At 41.0% G+C, this 15,407-nt stretch overlaps 1 protein-coding gene across 1 annotated transcript in view; it reads right to left on the bottom strand.

Annotated features, from left to right (window-relative positions):
• LOC136373303 (nipped-B-like protein) overlaps positions 1 to 10,405 on the bottom strand; it is a 182,364-nt gene extending 171,959 nt beyond the window's left edge. Inside the window, 1 exon segment of the mRNA XM_066338198.1 lies at positions 9,977 to 10,405. The gene's annotated coding sequence lies outside the window, so the exon portion shown is untranslated.
• Between the last annotated feature and the right edge of the window lie 5,002 nt (positions 10,406 to 15,407).

Raw genomic sequence — 15,407 nt, 5'->3', positions numbered from 1 at the left:
ACAGGGAAAACAAGGAGGCAGTGTTGCCCTCTAGGTCAATGACCACCTAGAATGCATGGAACTCTGCCTGAAGATGGATGAGGAGCTGACCGAGAGCTTATGGGTCAGGATTAAAGGGAGGACAGGGACAGGTGATTTTATAGTAGGGGTCTGCTACAGGCCACCTGACCAGAAAGACTGAGCCAATGAGGCCCTCTACAGACAGATAGGACCTGCCTCATATTTACAAGCACTGGTGCACATGGGAGACTTCAACCACCCCAACATCTGCTGGAGGGACAAAACAACAGGGCACAGGCAATGCAGGAGGTTCCAGGAATGTGTTCATGACAACTTCCTCCTCCAAGTGACAGGGGAGCCAACAAGGAGAGGTGCTATGCTGGACCTTGTTCTCGACAACAAGGAGGGGCTGGTGGGGAATGTGAAGCTCAAGGACAGCCTTGTCTGCAGTGACCATAAAATGGTACAGTTCAAGATCCTTGGGGCAGCAAGGAAAGTGTATAGGAAGCTCACTGCCCTGGACTTCAGGAGAGCAGACTTTGGTCTCATCAGGGAACTCCTTCATAGAGGCCCATGGAATAAAGCTCTGGAGGGAAGAGGGGCTCATGAAAACTGGTTGTTATTCAAGGATCACCTCTTCCAAGCTCTGGAGTGATACATCCAAATAAAGAGGATGTCAGGCAAAGATGCCAGAAAATACCTGCATGGATAAACAAGGGGCTCCTGGACAAACTCAAACACAAAAAGGAAGCTGACATAGGGTGGAAACAGGGAAACAGGGACAAGTAGTCTAGGAGGAAGACAGAGATTGTCTGAGCATCCAGGGATCAGATTAGTAAGAGCCAAAGCCCTGAGAGAATTAAACCTGGCCAGGGACATCAAGGGCAACAAGAAAAGCCTCTAAAGGTACATTGGTGATAAAAGGAAGATTACAGAAATATGGGCCCTTTCCAGAAGGAAACAGGAGACCTGCTTACCCAGAATATGTAAAAGGCTGAGGTACTCAATGACTTTTTTTGCCTCAGTTTTCACCAGCAAGTGCTCCAGCCACACTGCCCGAGTTGCAAAAGGTCAGGGACTGGGAGAATGAAGAATCACCCCACTGTAGGAGAAGATCTGGTTCAAGACCACCTAAGGAACCTGAAGATCCACAGATCCATGGGACCTGATGAGATACATCCAAGGGTCCTGAGGGAACTGGCAGCAAAAGTGGCTAAGTCACTATCCATTCCATTTGAGAAGTCATCTCAGTCCAGTGAAGCTCCCACTGCTGGGAAAAGGAGAAACATAACCCCCATTTTTAAAATGGAAAAGCAGAAGACGCAGGGAACTACAGGCCAGTCAGTCTCATCTCAGTGTTTGGCAAGATCTTGGAGCAGATCCTCCTGGAAACTATGCTAAGGCACATGGAAAATAAGGAGGTGACTGGTGACAGCCAACATGGCTTCACTAAGGGCAAATCATGTCTGACAAATTTGGTGACCTTCTATGACAGGGCTACAGCAGTGGTGGAGGAGGGAAGGGTGATTAATGCCATTTACCTGGACTTGTTCAAAGCATTTGACACTGTCCCATGCAACATCCTTGTCTCTAAACTGCAGAGACATAGATTTGACAGATGGACCACTCAGTGCATAAAGAACTGGCTGGATGGTCACACTCAAAGAGTTGTGGTCAATGGCTCAATGTCTAAGTGGAGACTGGTGACAAGTGACCTTCCTCAGGGGTCGGTATTGGGACCGGCACTGTTTAACATCTTTTCTGGTGACATGGACAGTGGGATCAAGGCCACCTTCAGCAAGTTCACTGATGACAAGGAGCTGCGGTGCAGTTGACACACTGGAGGGAAGGAATGCCAATCCAGAGGGACCAGGAGAGGCTAGAGGTGGGCTTGTGGGAACCTTATGAAGGTCAACAAGGCTAAGTTCAAGGTCCAGCATCTGGCTCTGGGCAATCCCAAGCACAAGTACAGGCTGGGCAGAGAATGGGTTGAGAGCAGCCCTGGGGAGAGATACTTGGGGGTGTTGGTTGACAAAAAGCTAAACATGAGCTGATAATGTGCACCTGTGTCGCTAGAGGACACGAAATGAAGGACACGCACGCAGTCAATAGTCAGGGCAAGAAGAGAGAGTTTATTATTTCTACCTCAGTTTATATAGATTTTGGACAATGACCAGGGATTGGACAAAGAGGTTGACACCTCTCCAACTCCACTGCCTGAAGGATCTGGCAGAGAAAGCAATTAAGTCACTATCCGTAATATTTGAGAAGTCATGGCTATACAATGAAATTCCCAGTGACTGGAAAAAGGAAAGCATATGCCCCATGTGTAGATTTGCTGGAGGGTAGGAAGGCTCTGCAGAGGGATCTGGACAGGCTGGAGTAATGGGACAAGGCCAATTGTATGAGGTTCAACAAGGGCAAGTGCCAGGTCCTGCCCCTGGGTCACAACAAGCCCATGCAGTTCCAGGCTGGGACAGAGTGGCTGGAAAGCTGCCCAAAAGGAAAAGCACCTGGTGGTGCTGAACAACAGCAGCTGAACATGATCCAGTGTGTGCCCAGGTGGGCAAGAAGGCCAATGGCATCCTGGCTTGGATCAGAAATGGTGTGACCAGCAGGACCAGGGAAGTGATTGTCCCTCTGTACTCGGCACTGGTGAGGCCACACCTTGAGTGCTGTGTCCACTTCTGGGCCCCTCACTGCAAGAAAGACATTGAAGTGCTGGAGTGAGTCCAGAGAAGGGCAATGGAGCTGGGTCTGGAGCACAAGAAGAGGCTGATGGAGCTGGGAGTGTTTAGCCTGGAGAAAAGGAGGCTCAGGGGGTAACACTGTTGTATACCACAACGACACAAGACTCCAACTTCAGAAGGCTGAAAATTACTTTTATTTTTGAGATGTGTCTCTCTTATATACTATTCTACACAGACCAATTTGATTGGTTAAGCAAAGACAAACCTCTTCAATCACATTGGTCAGACCAGTGGGACATCAAGAATTCCCTCCTAGGGAAAGAATGTAAACAAAGTTTGCAGTTACAAAAACATGTCTCTTGTTTACAGAAAATTCCCTGGGAAAAGAATTTCAGAAAAGCAAAACATCTCAGGCAGGAACCAGGGCTACAAGGAGGGACCTTCTCACTCTGTACAACACCCTGAAAGGAGGGTGGAGCCAGGTGGGGGTCGGGCTCTTCTCCCAGGTAGCCAGTGATAGGACAACAAGAAATGGCCTCAAGTTGGTCTAGGGAAGGTTTAGATTGGATATTTGGAAAAATTTCTTCACAGAAACTGTTATCAAGGACTGGAAACGGCTGTCCAGGGCAGTGGTAGAGTCACCACCATCCCTGGAGGGATTTAAAAGAGGTATAGAAGTGGTGCTTAGAGACATGGTTTAGTGGTGGACCTGGCAGTGATGGGTTAATGGTTGGTCTTGATGATCTTAGAGGTCTTTTCTAACCTAAATGATTCCATGATTCTGCCCCTCTACTCTCATAAGACTGTACCTGCAATACTGCATCCATTCTGGAGCCCCCAAATAAGGACACACACCTGTTGGAGTGAGTCCAGAGGGCAACCATAAAGATGCTCAGAGTGTTGGAGCACCTCTCCTATGAAGACAGGCTGAGAGAGTTGGGGCTGTTCAGCCTGGAGAAGAGAAGGGTCTGGGGAGACCTTAGAGCACTTTCCAGTACCTGAAGGGAGCCTACAAGAAAGCTGAAGAGGGACTTTTTACAAGGGGATGTAGTGACAGGAGAAGGGGGAATGGCTTCAAACTGAAAGAGGTTTAGATGGGATATTGGGAAGAAATTCTTCATTATTGGAGTGGTGATACAGTGGCACAGGTTGCCCAGAGAAGCTGTGGCTGCCCCATCCCTGGAAGTGTTCAAGGCCAAGTTGGATGGGGCTTGGAGCAACCTGGTCTAGTGGAAGGTGTCCCTGCCCATGGCAGGACGATTGGGATGAGATGGTCATGAAGGTCCCTTCCAACCCAAACTGTTCTATTATGCTATGAAAGTTTAGTATAATAGAACAGATGATTCTAGGAATTGCTTATAAGTGCAAAATTTTCATAGGATATACTGAAGTTTTTCTATATTACAGATTATGCCTCAATAACAGTTTTTAAGGAACCTGCCAGGAATAACAAATCATCACTGGGAATACTAGTAGAAAAAAAAGAATAATTTCCTTTTATTATAAACAAACAAACAAACAAAACCAAAAAAACACTAGCATGTACTGTAGCCAAAAAAAAAAAAAAAAAACAACCAACCAACCAAAACCAAAACAAAACAAAAAAAAAAAAAAAAAAAAAAAAAAAAAAAAAAAAAAAAACCAACAGTCTCAGTTTGAACTAGGAGTTTAACAGACAAATCATCAGGCAGATTTTTAATTTTCTCTTCAGGAAAAAAAAATCAAAGTTAAATTGATTTTAGATCTGCACAAAGCACTCACCACAGTCTTATTAAGAGTCTTATCAGAAATTTCCCAGCTTATAGACTGCAAAAAGCATGTTTCAGCTTATTTTTTCTACACATGCAAAGGTAGTTAGTGTATTTAGCATCCAATGGGGCATCTCTAAATTTTCCCATCGTAGTTTTGGCCAAGGACTGGCGAAGCCTGGAGTCATGTGGACGTGTCTAGGCTGTTATTTTATACCATGCACATCATTGCTAGGGGGCAGAAGTAATAGACTTACTTTCAAGAAGGGGGTGTGACTTCAGGGAAAGAAAAAGGTGGCACGCAGCAGGTCTGTAACCCTTCTCTTCCTTTTCCAAGGGAATCAAGGAGCAAATGGAGTGGTGAGGTCTGGGCTGGTCCCGACCAGAGGGTTTGTCAGCCATTGTTTTTCATTGTCTCAGGCTTGGGGGAAAAACATGCATGCAGAAGGTCTGGGGGCAATTTTGTTCTGTCTCAGGGGCGTGCAGTGCCGGGTCAGCTCAGGTTTGGTGAGCATTGTTTGGATGTAAATCACCCTCTACTTTTTGTATACTTTTGTTATTAATATTGTTGCTGTCAGTGTTTATTTTCTTATCTCATTGCTGTTTCCAGTAAATTGTCCTTATCTCAACTCAGAATTTCTGCCTTTTGTCTCTCTCACCCAAAGGGGTGGGGGGAGGGGAGCAGCTTCGTGGGGCTTAGTTTTCAGCTGGACTTAAACCACAACACTCCGAATCATTAATATCCAGAAAGCATATCTGGAGAAAAAGAGGAAGCAACATAATTGAATGGAAAATAACATATAAGACAGTGGAACAGTCTCTAAAAAAATCTAAGATCTGAAAATAAAATTTCAAAAACAAAGTACTCATTGCCTAATGCTCTCTGAGTGCCAGGTCAACACAGAGGAGAGGTTGTTAGCTCAAACATGAGAGATAGTGCAACCCCTACCACAGATGTGTTTACATTCAAGAAGCTTGATAAATTACATCATTTCTAAAAAGACAGAAAAAGGTCAGAACTATAAAACCAAGCACTCAAGTATTAAGAACTGTAAAAATTATGGTTACTTACACCTACAATTCAGTCCCTTGTGCATTATAGTAGTCATTCATTCAATGATCATATATTGTTTTTGTTATTCACAGGATCCCTGCCTCATATATGGCACATGACATATATATCATTAAACAAATCAGAGTTACACAAAAAAGGAGACGCTTTGTTTGGGACATTATTTTTTTTACTAAGGAAATTGAATAAAATGGTTAATAGATCAAATCAATTTTTAAAAGTTTCCTATCCAAGAGAACTTTCGCTGGAAACTGACAATTTGTAAAAAAATAACTCTTCTTAAAAAAAAATTTCTATCACAAGGAAAGAAATAAATAAAAATCCTACCTGTTCCATAATATATCCACAGCCTCTGGGCCATACCTGGAGTGCATGATTAGAACATAAAAAGACAGATGGTGGAAGAAAAGCTCAACAACTTCTCTGTCTGATACAGATCAGACATTTGAACCTGAACTTCCTACATCCCAAAAGCAATGTTCTGGTTAGGAACATGCTTACTATACCTGTGAACAGTCTTGCTTTCCTAACAGAGCCATACAGCAGCTGGACAACAAATTGGCATTAGAATGAAATGGTCTGACCACTAGGCTGCAGAGGTTTCCATTCAACCAGTTTACACCAACTACAATTATTTGTTTAAGAGGCAGAGTTCTTTTCCTAACAGCCAATAACCAATGCTTAGGATACTCTCCAGGGTTGCTAGTTCCTGCTGGAAATTATTCATTTTCAATATTGCAGACACACTGTTTAATTACTTGTGGGATTTGGGTCACTATCTAGTTCTTGTCTCTGTTCTTACTGATAAACTTAAAGAGATTTTTTGTTTCTTCACAGTATGGAAGATGATTCTTTTTAATTTTTCAGGACTTAAAATCTATTCTTGTCCAGCTCTTGGCATGATCAAGACAGCTGAAACTGAATAGATGTTTTAAGGCCATTGGCAAAAACTCATTCTCTACTTCTTAGGAATCCACCATGAGAAACAATGAGCTTGATAATGTTGAAATGCAGGGCATTCACAACCACAAAGTCAAAGAAAACAATGCTATGAACTTCTTAAGTGCTGTAAAGTAACTCTACAAATCTCAAGAATAAAGCATATCAAATTGAAATTTGCTTATAAATCTTGTGTTAACTTGATATTTGACTCAGTTTCATCTTCCTTCTGTAAAATGAAAATATTTCACAGATGTGCAAAACAACCTCCAATGTTTGTAAAGTACAGATATGTATTTTGAGATAATTCCTACAAATTCATAGATTGAAACACTTCAGCATTCATGAACTATTTGGATGGCATACAGCAGGTAAAGCAGTAGGCTGCACAATTAGGAAGGAAAAACAAATATATCAAGTGGGTTATAACAGTATACCAGTCAGTTATGATTTCCCATGCACTGTATGAAGCATTGAATTGGGACCAGAAGGGTAAGGGAGAAATACAGTAATGTAGTTAAAAGCCTAGTCTATGGGGAAGGGAGCTGGATTAAGTGCTTCGGCAATTTTAGTCTGCTGTTTCCTTATCAGAGTCCCTGACTGCAGCCCAGCATTTTTTAACTGCTCCTGTAAAATGCATTCCCTGTCTACACATACACACACCTTCAAGAAATAAAGTGCTTCAAATCAAGACAGAGAAATAATCTGAAAAAGAAAATATCTAACCATTTAAAGAATTTTGAGATCTCCAATTGGAAAACCACTTAGAATCAACTGATACACATACTAAAGCAACATTTTTTCAATAATTTTTCCCAACTTAGAGAGTTTCATATGAAAAAAGTTTTTCAATGCTTACTTTTTTAGTTATTTAGAGGTATAATTTTGCTTCTCTAATACTGTTCTGTTTCTCTGAAATCGAAATGTTAAAAAATTATTTTTAAAAAAGAAGTATAAAAACAGCTTCAAAAGCAAGTTTTAAAAAAGTAAAATAAAATCTATACACAGGAAACATTCAAACTGTACAAGGTAGTCAAAAGCACAAAATAAAAATAACAAGAAGAAAATATTTTCCTCTTTCAATTGAAATAATTGTGCTTTTGTGATAAACAGTAGACCAATATAAACTCCTAACACTAGGGCAAAAACAGTATGAAAGTGATGGCTCTTGCTTCTGATACACACACACACACTCTTTAAATGTGCTAAAAATATGATCTAAACAAAAAGTAAGTTATCTTATAAACATTTCCACATTAAGTATTTCTGCATGCTAAATATATTTTTATGACAAAAAATTTACAACTACATAAACTGTGATGGTGCAACTAATTCAGGATTAACCACGTCTCAGAACAAATAAAAAAAACCCTCATTACAAATAGGCATCATCTTAAGTTTCCCTCTATAAATACACCTATTTTTCATACCAGAAAAATGCATGTTTTCTGATTTAAGAAAAAAAAGAGCACATCATAAACACAACCCAGGCAAGATAAACTTGACAGGAACTACATAACTACAGTAGTTTATTTCCTGCTCTTATATATATTTAAAGCAAACCTCCTTAAATAAGTCAGAAAAGTTCAAACAATGGCTTAGCTAACCCATTTTTATTAAAATGAAGGGTGGACAAAAGAAACAAATGAGCTCATATCCCTTCTTGATGATGAAACTACCAAAAAATTACAACTACTTTCTTGTAAAGCAGTTACACTCGGCCTCTATGCATGCCGTGGACCAAAAGAAAACAGCAATGCGGCTACACACAGAGATAGAGGCAGTTAGAGACGACTAATGGCTCCCTCTGCAATTCACAAAGTTTAAAATCAAAAAGCTGCTTTTTCAAAGTATAAATGGTTCCTCTCCACACACAGGCCTGAAGCCCTGTTGCAAACAGTGTGCAACAGGACAAGGCAGCACAAAGACAGGAATGGGAGATCAGTGGAGGGAGGAGTGGAGGGAGGGATTTGGGCTCAGCAGATCTTCAGGCTTTTTAAAATTCAAACTGCTCCCTGACCAATACAAATCACGGACACGCTACTGAGTAGTACATGGATTTACAGCATTAAAAACACACTTTCTGTATGACAGCTATATTGAATTCACCCTTTTAGACAAATATCAGGGCACGCAAAGACAGGATAGCAGAGTTTATAAGACTCTAAACACAATAGACCAGAAATTCATTACCACTTATTACAAGATCTGTCTAAACAACTAAAAAAACTACTGAAAAATAGACAAATTCTGTTAAGTTGATGCTTGTTTGCCATTTACAAATTTCTTTTTCATATGAAACTTGGTATCCTAAAAATTTCCTCAATTATGTAATTTCTGTACGAGTATTTTTATTAGTTCACAGGGTGCTTATTTTAAATCTACCTCAACTTTTAATAACACTGAACTCTACCACACAGTAAGTCCAAGATTTACCTTACTCTAAATTAGCTACCGTTTATAAAGAGCTGACACTTAATCAATCGTAATTTATAAAACACATTTGACCTCTTAAAATGACAACTAATTACATACTTAAACATCATGGACAAAAACAGCTAATAACGACCTCGGGATCTCAAAGGAATATAGCCTGATAAGAAATGATAACACTTTTTAAACGTTCCTCACTTTTCACTTAATTAAATTTACTATTGATTCTCAAATACTTAGGCTAAGATCTCAACTTCACCTTGACCCCTAAAACGTCATAAACAGCACTTTACACATGACCCCTCTCCCATTTTTCTGTTTGTTAAGAGTATAAAATAGTATTTCATCTGCATTTAATACATATTCCTGTAATGTATACAACACATGCACATGGAGAATGTGTGGAGTACCTGACACAATATGCTTGTCTATCTGTATTTTCTAGGTCTGTGGGCATCCGTGTTGTGTCAATCATGTCACAAGCGCTAGTTTTATGCTATAAATAGTGATTAACACACTAATCAACTGCTGTATTATGTAGAAATTAACCCTCTACATTATAAATCCATGTGCCTTCGAAGTTTTGAATGTTCAGAACAGAGTTGGTTAAAAAGAGAAGGTAATAGCAAAGAGAGCTGGTATTTTTGTTCCTAGATATTTACACTGTCTCTCTTTTCCTGCTCCATCACTTACTTCGCCCTCGACTTCAGAAGTTGTAAATATGGCAAAGGATCAGTGCACATTTGCGGTTAATTGTATTGTTTTCTCCTCCTCCTGCTCCTCTTCAGACTGAGGCCTGTTACTGAGAAACCGCTTCGTCTTTCTAATCCCCGAACTGGAGTAAATGCGCTGGCCGATGGGCCTGCGCCCTCCGCCGGGCCTGGGCCTCCCGGTAGCCCGGAAAAAACTAATCTCCTCCCACAGACCCGACCGAGCAGGAAGGGGGGCTGCTAAATAAATACCTCCGGTCACCACTTATTCCCCTCTATCACGGATAGCAGGTAATCCTCTTTGCTCTCGGCAGTGCTGGGCCGGGAGGCCCGGCCCGCTGCTAGAGAGGGCAGAGAGAGGAAGGGGAGATGAAGGGGGATTACCTGAGCAAATAGGCGTCCGAATCCGACGAGAATCCGAGAGAGGGGGAGAGAAATCCGCCCCCTCCCTCCTCAGAGGAGCTGTCGCCGCTGCTAGGCCGCGGCCGCCGCCACCGCAGAGCAGGAGGAGGATGGGAGATAATATAACAACAATAATCCGGGCCGGGAGGGGGGCTGTCTCCTCTTCCGTTTCCTCCTCAGTGCAGCGAACATGTAGAGCCAGGGGGTGAGCGGCCAAGACAAATCCCTTTTCTCCCCGAGTCTGCTTCACAGCATCAACACGGGCCGAACCAAACCGGTTCCGAGATACATTCCAAGCCGCGGGGTAGGGGTGGGGGGAGGGGAGGGCAGGGCAGCTGCCAAGGGGCCGCTGTTCCCTCTGTACATGCGAGTGCAGGAGGATGGGGGAGGGAACGGCCTGAGCGGAGTAAGCCGTGACCCGGTTACCGGGGGGGGCGGGGGGAGGGGGCGGGAAGAGGAAGAAGAGGAGGCGAGAGGGAAAGAAAAGGAAAGGATCCTCTGTGTGTGTCTCTCGCTCCCTCAGAACAAAATGCCGACCGGAAGTGCAGCTGCAGGAATTACTCCCTCCACCGGCGCCAAACACCAACAACTTCCCCTTTCTTACTCACTCACCTAGCGTCGCTTCCGCCGCCGTTACTGCGCTGCTGCCTGCCGCTCCCTTCCTAACTCTGCTACAGCTGGAGTGGTTCCCTCCGCCTTGCCTCGCCTAGCAGCAGCGGGCACAACTAAGTCTCCGCCGCGTGACTCTCTCCCCTTCCCCACCTCTTCAACTACTGCCTCAGTTTCTTTCTTCTCTCCCCTTCTGGTGAAGAAAACCGGAGTTTATCCTTAAGCTTGCGCTGAGAGGAAGGCAGCTACTGATTTGCGATGAATTGACCGTTGAAAAAAACACGTTTTGGGTTTTATTTTTGCCTTCCTTAAGGATGATATGAAGGAGTACTGCAAAATAACACCTCCTAGTAGGCGGGCTTTAAAAGGCGGCTTAGAATGAACTCACACAAGTGGCAGTCCCGTCCTCCTTTACCTCCCTGTCCCCGCAGATGAGATGTGTCAGACCTGAGACGCTTCCTGGAGTTACTGTTACTGCTCGTGTTCGTCTGTGTGGGTGTAAATAGGCTGCATCGCAGGAACTGAAACACACGATGCTGAAAGCGTTGCCGGGGTGAGGAATTTACAATTGGACGTACCGAAGTGGAGTGGCTTTTAAAAACAACCTTTTTGGACCAGCGCGGGGGGAATACTCACAGCATACTCCTGGATAAGCTGACAGCCCGGGGTTTGGACAGGAGCACTCTTTGCTGGGTTAGGAACTGGCTGGATGGCCGCACCCAGAGTGGTGGTGAATGGTGCTGCATCCAGCTGGCGGCCAGGCACCGGTGGTGTTCCTCAGAGGTCTGTGCTGGGGCCAATTCTGTTCAATATTTTCATTGATGATATGGATGAGGCTATTGAATCTTTCATAAGTAAGTTTGTGGATGACACTAAGCTGGGAGCATGTGTTGACCTGTTGGAAGATAGGATGGCTCTGCAGAGAGATCTGGAACGGTTGGATGGATGGGCAGAGTCTAACAAGATGAAGTTTAATGAGTCCAAGTGTTGAGTCCTGTATTTTGGCCACAATAACCCTCTGCAGCGTTATAGGCTGGGGACGGTGTGGCTGGACAGTGCCCAGGAGGAAAGGGACCTGGGGGTTCTGGTCAGCAGCTGGCTGAACATGAGCCAGCAGTGTGCCCTGGTGGCCAAGAGGGCCCATGTCATCCTGGCCTGTATCAGGAATGGTGTGGCCAGAAGGAGCAGGGAGGTCATTCTTCCCCTGTACTCAGCACTGGTGAGGCCTCACCTTGAGTATTGTGTCCAGTTCTGGGCCCCTCAGTTTAGGAAGGACGTTGAGATGCTTGAATGCGTCCAGAGGAGGGAGACAAAGCTGGTGAAGGGCTTGGAAAACAAGCCACATGAGGAATGACTGAGGGAGCTGGGGTTGTTCATCTTGGAGAAAAGGAGACTCAGAGGGGACCTTATCACTCTCTAAAACTTCCTGAAAGGTGGTTGTAGTCAGGTGGAGGTTGGTCTCTTTCTCCAGGCAGCAACTGACAGAATGAGAGGACACAGTCTCAGGCTGCGTCAAGGGAAATATAGGTTGGATATTAGGAAGAAGTTTTTCACTGAAAGAGTGATTAAATACTGGAATAGTCTGCCCGGGGAGGTGGTGGAGTCACCGTCCCTGGATGTGTTTAAAAAGAGTCTAGATGTGGCACTCGGTGCCATGATCTAGTTGAGATGTTAGGGCTGAGTTGGACTCGATGATCTTGAAGGTCTCTTCCAACCTACACATTCTGTGATTCTGTGAAATGCTGGTGTTTGGATGAGGGGCCCTTTGCTGGAGGGTGATGCTCTCTGCCATCACCAGAGTTACTGGAAATATTTTAATTGTGGATTGTGAAGGAGTATTTGGTAAAAGAGAATGTCCTAGTCTAAAAGTTTTTCTGGTTTTTCTCTGTACAGGTAAAACTTAACAATCACAGAATGACTTAATAACATTTCCAGCTGATGAATTAACTATGTCTTTTCCTACTCATTTTTCTCATCAGTACTTGGACAAAAATCCTTTGATTTTTCGAGGATGCCTTCCTTATCTGTGGACTTCAGAATTCAGCCATACAGTTGAACACAGCTAGCTTTAAATACCCTGTGATATATAAACCCTCTTTCAGCACTGGATTGATATTATTTGCACAAAGGGATAATATCTTGCACCAATGCACTTAAATCTTTTCAAGTCTTAGGATTTCCTGAATAACACTGTCTTTAATACAGATTTAAAATGCTTCTCTCAAGCTTAAAGAGCTATTAAATCTATAATGTTGGATGAATGAAAGTTTGTTTTACAAGTGTATGTGGTTTTTTTTGAAAGTAGAGAAATGAATATAGTACTGGAGATATTAATATCTAACAGGTACATAGTTGTGTAGGTTTGATGAAGACAGAGTAAACTAGGCTCTGAAAGAAATGTATTATATACCTCTGTTCCAAGTTAATACAAAAGGTCCGAATCCTATAATTATTTATTCATTCACAACTTCAAGCTATCAGTTTGAAATAAAGATAAATAATTAATGTAGTAAATGAAGTATGTTTCTAAGTCTTTGTGCTTAATTTAATATGGCGCAACTCTGTAAGTCAAGGGGAAAAATATTTATCATTTTTTGGTAACAAACTGAAGTTTAATAAACTACCTTTTTAGGGTTCACATACCCATATGTATGTGGACATATACACCTATGAATTCAAAGGAAAATGGGATTCTAAAATGACAAAGTTGGCCTAGGGATATTACTTAATCTGCTTCTAACTGATTGTTACCAATTCATGTTGATGGAGTCTATAGGTGATTTTAGTAACTTATTTATATAACAATTTATTTTCTTAATTGATGATTTAGTGTTTAAATAAAATGTAAATACTGAAATTTTGCTTTTCAAATGCTAGGTGTCTTCTATATCAAATATGCTTTATTCAGTACAAACATCATGGTAAAACATAACACATTTGACTACTTTGTTTCTGTTGGAATTTTCCAATGAAAACCTCACTGGACCATTTTATATTTTTAAAGTCTTGTTCAACTAAAAGAATTTGTATAAATGACTGTTTTGTCTGAGTATTACATTATTACCTGCACAAGAAAACAACTAATTTAAGTCATTAGTTGTTTTAGAAGTTGGTGATGTAACACACATGAGCAAATCAGGATTTTTTTTCATTAAGGGAAATTAAATACTTCATATGTTTTACTCCATTAGGTATTACTGTAATCCACTTTAAGAAGCAAAGTGCAAATTCTTCACACCTGACACCATGTTTTTTTAGAGGTTGCTTGTTTCATAAGGACTGGTATAATATACAGGTACCTGTAATTTTGTTAATGGGATGCACAAACACTGTTTTATTTGCCTGTTAGTAATTTATAGGTAGCATGTACTTCTCTGCAGAATTTTAAAATAAAAGTGATGTGTCCGTAAAACATTTTTAAAAATTAACATCATGATAGTATATTTTTTTTCAAAATAATTTAAAGGAAATCAGCTTCTTATCTGAATGTAATATAGTAATGCAACATATAACTATCATCCTAAATTTAAGTATTCAAATGATTTGGAATCTGGTGTTAAGGCTGAACTACAACAGTGAATAGAAAGAATGTAATTATGAATGCTGTATAACAAGATGAAAGTTATGTTCTCTGCACTGACTTTAGTTCAAAGGAACAAACAATAACACCATATAATTAATTCACTGGGGAATATTCATCATTAAAAATAAGCAACCTAAGTATCAGATGAAGCCTTCAGTGGTATAAGTAAAATAAAATAAAAAAGCCAAGGAAGCCTGAAGATTAAGGAGTAAAATATTTGTATAGGTACTTGCTCTAAGTTTACAACTTCATGGTGACTACAGATTTTTTTTCCCTGGTAAGCAAGATGGAGGTTTGTGGAGTTTTTTCTTATTCTAAATATTTAGCGTATTTTACCAAAAAGAATTTAATATGGAATGAAATTATACTATTTAATTTAATTTTTTCTAAGTGATAAACTTGCATTATATCTACTATGTTAAAAATGTGCTTCTGTTTGTATGAAAAAGGGATATGAATTCTATGGCAGATACATATTTTAAAATGTATACTTGTAAAAGAGTTCTCTGGAAGAAAAATTATAGAAGGCAAAGCTCTATAGTATTTTCATTTGACTATTACAGTCACTTTTTGATTTTGCAAGGCACTAGGGATTCTGAGTAAATTTAAAATATAGATAATTTGAAATATTTAATTTAGGCTATAAAATATATATAACAATGAAATACAATATATAACAGGAAAAGAAATCAGTGATAGATTACAATTACTCTGCTGGACAAGTAGATTGTCCCAGTATTGTTATATTAGGGCTGTAAGAACAGACCTAATAACACTTGTTTTTGTAGGGAAGATAAATGATGGGTTATATATTATCATTGAAAGAAATTTGAAATCTGGCTCAAGATGCTCCTTAGGCTCTTTTCTGCAGGTTCACTATTGGCAAACTCCAGAAAGGAAGCAGGTACTATTCCTACTATAACTCCCCAAACATCCCACAATTATTTTTGTATTTAATCTGAGCCTCATATGACTTTATCCTCTCAAAAGTCTTGTTTTGGACAGGCACTGGGAAAGCAATTTACTGTCATGTTTTATAATAGAGATATAGAACTGCATGTCAGTTACATAACAAATGCTGTGCAATTTCATACAAGAGCTGGGAGGACGGCTATGGATTAATTTAGAAGATTAATATAAAAGCATTTTGGTATTTTTATTTTTCACTTTTTAAGGTGTAAAGGTAAATTGATACAGCTTCATAGGCCAGAAAGTTAATTT

This window comes from Sylvia atricapilla, chromosome W (assembly GCF_009819655.1).
Source record: "Sylvia atricapilla isolate bSylAtr1 chromosome W, bSylAtr1.pri, whole genome shotgun sequence".
NCBI lineage: Eukaryota > Metazoa > Chordata > Aves > Passeriformes > Sylviidae > Sylvia > Sylvia atricapilla.
Note: the sequence above shows the minus strand (reverse complement) of the source record. Positions and strands in the feature narration are given on the sequence as shown.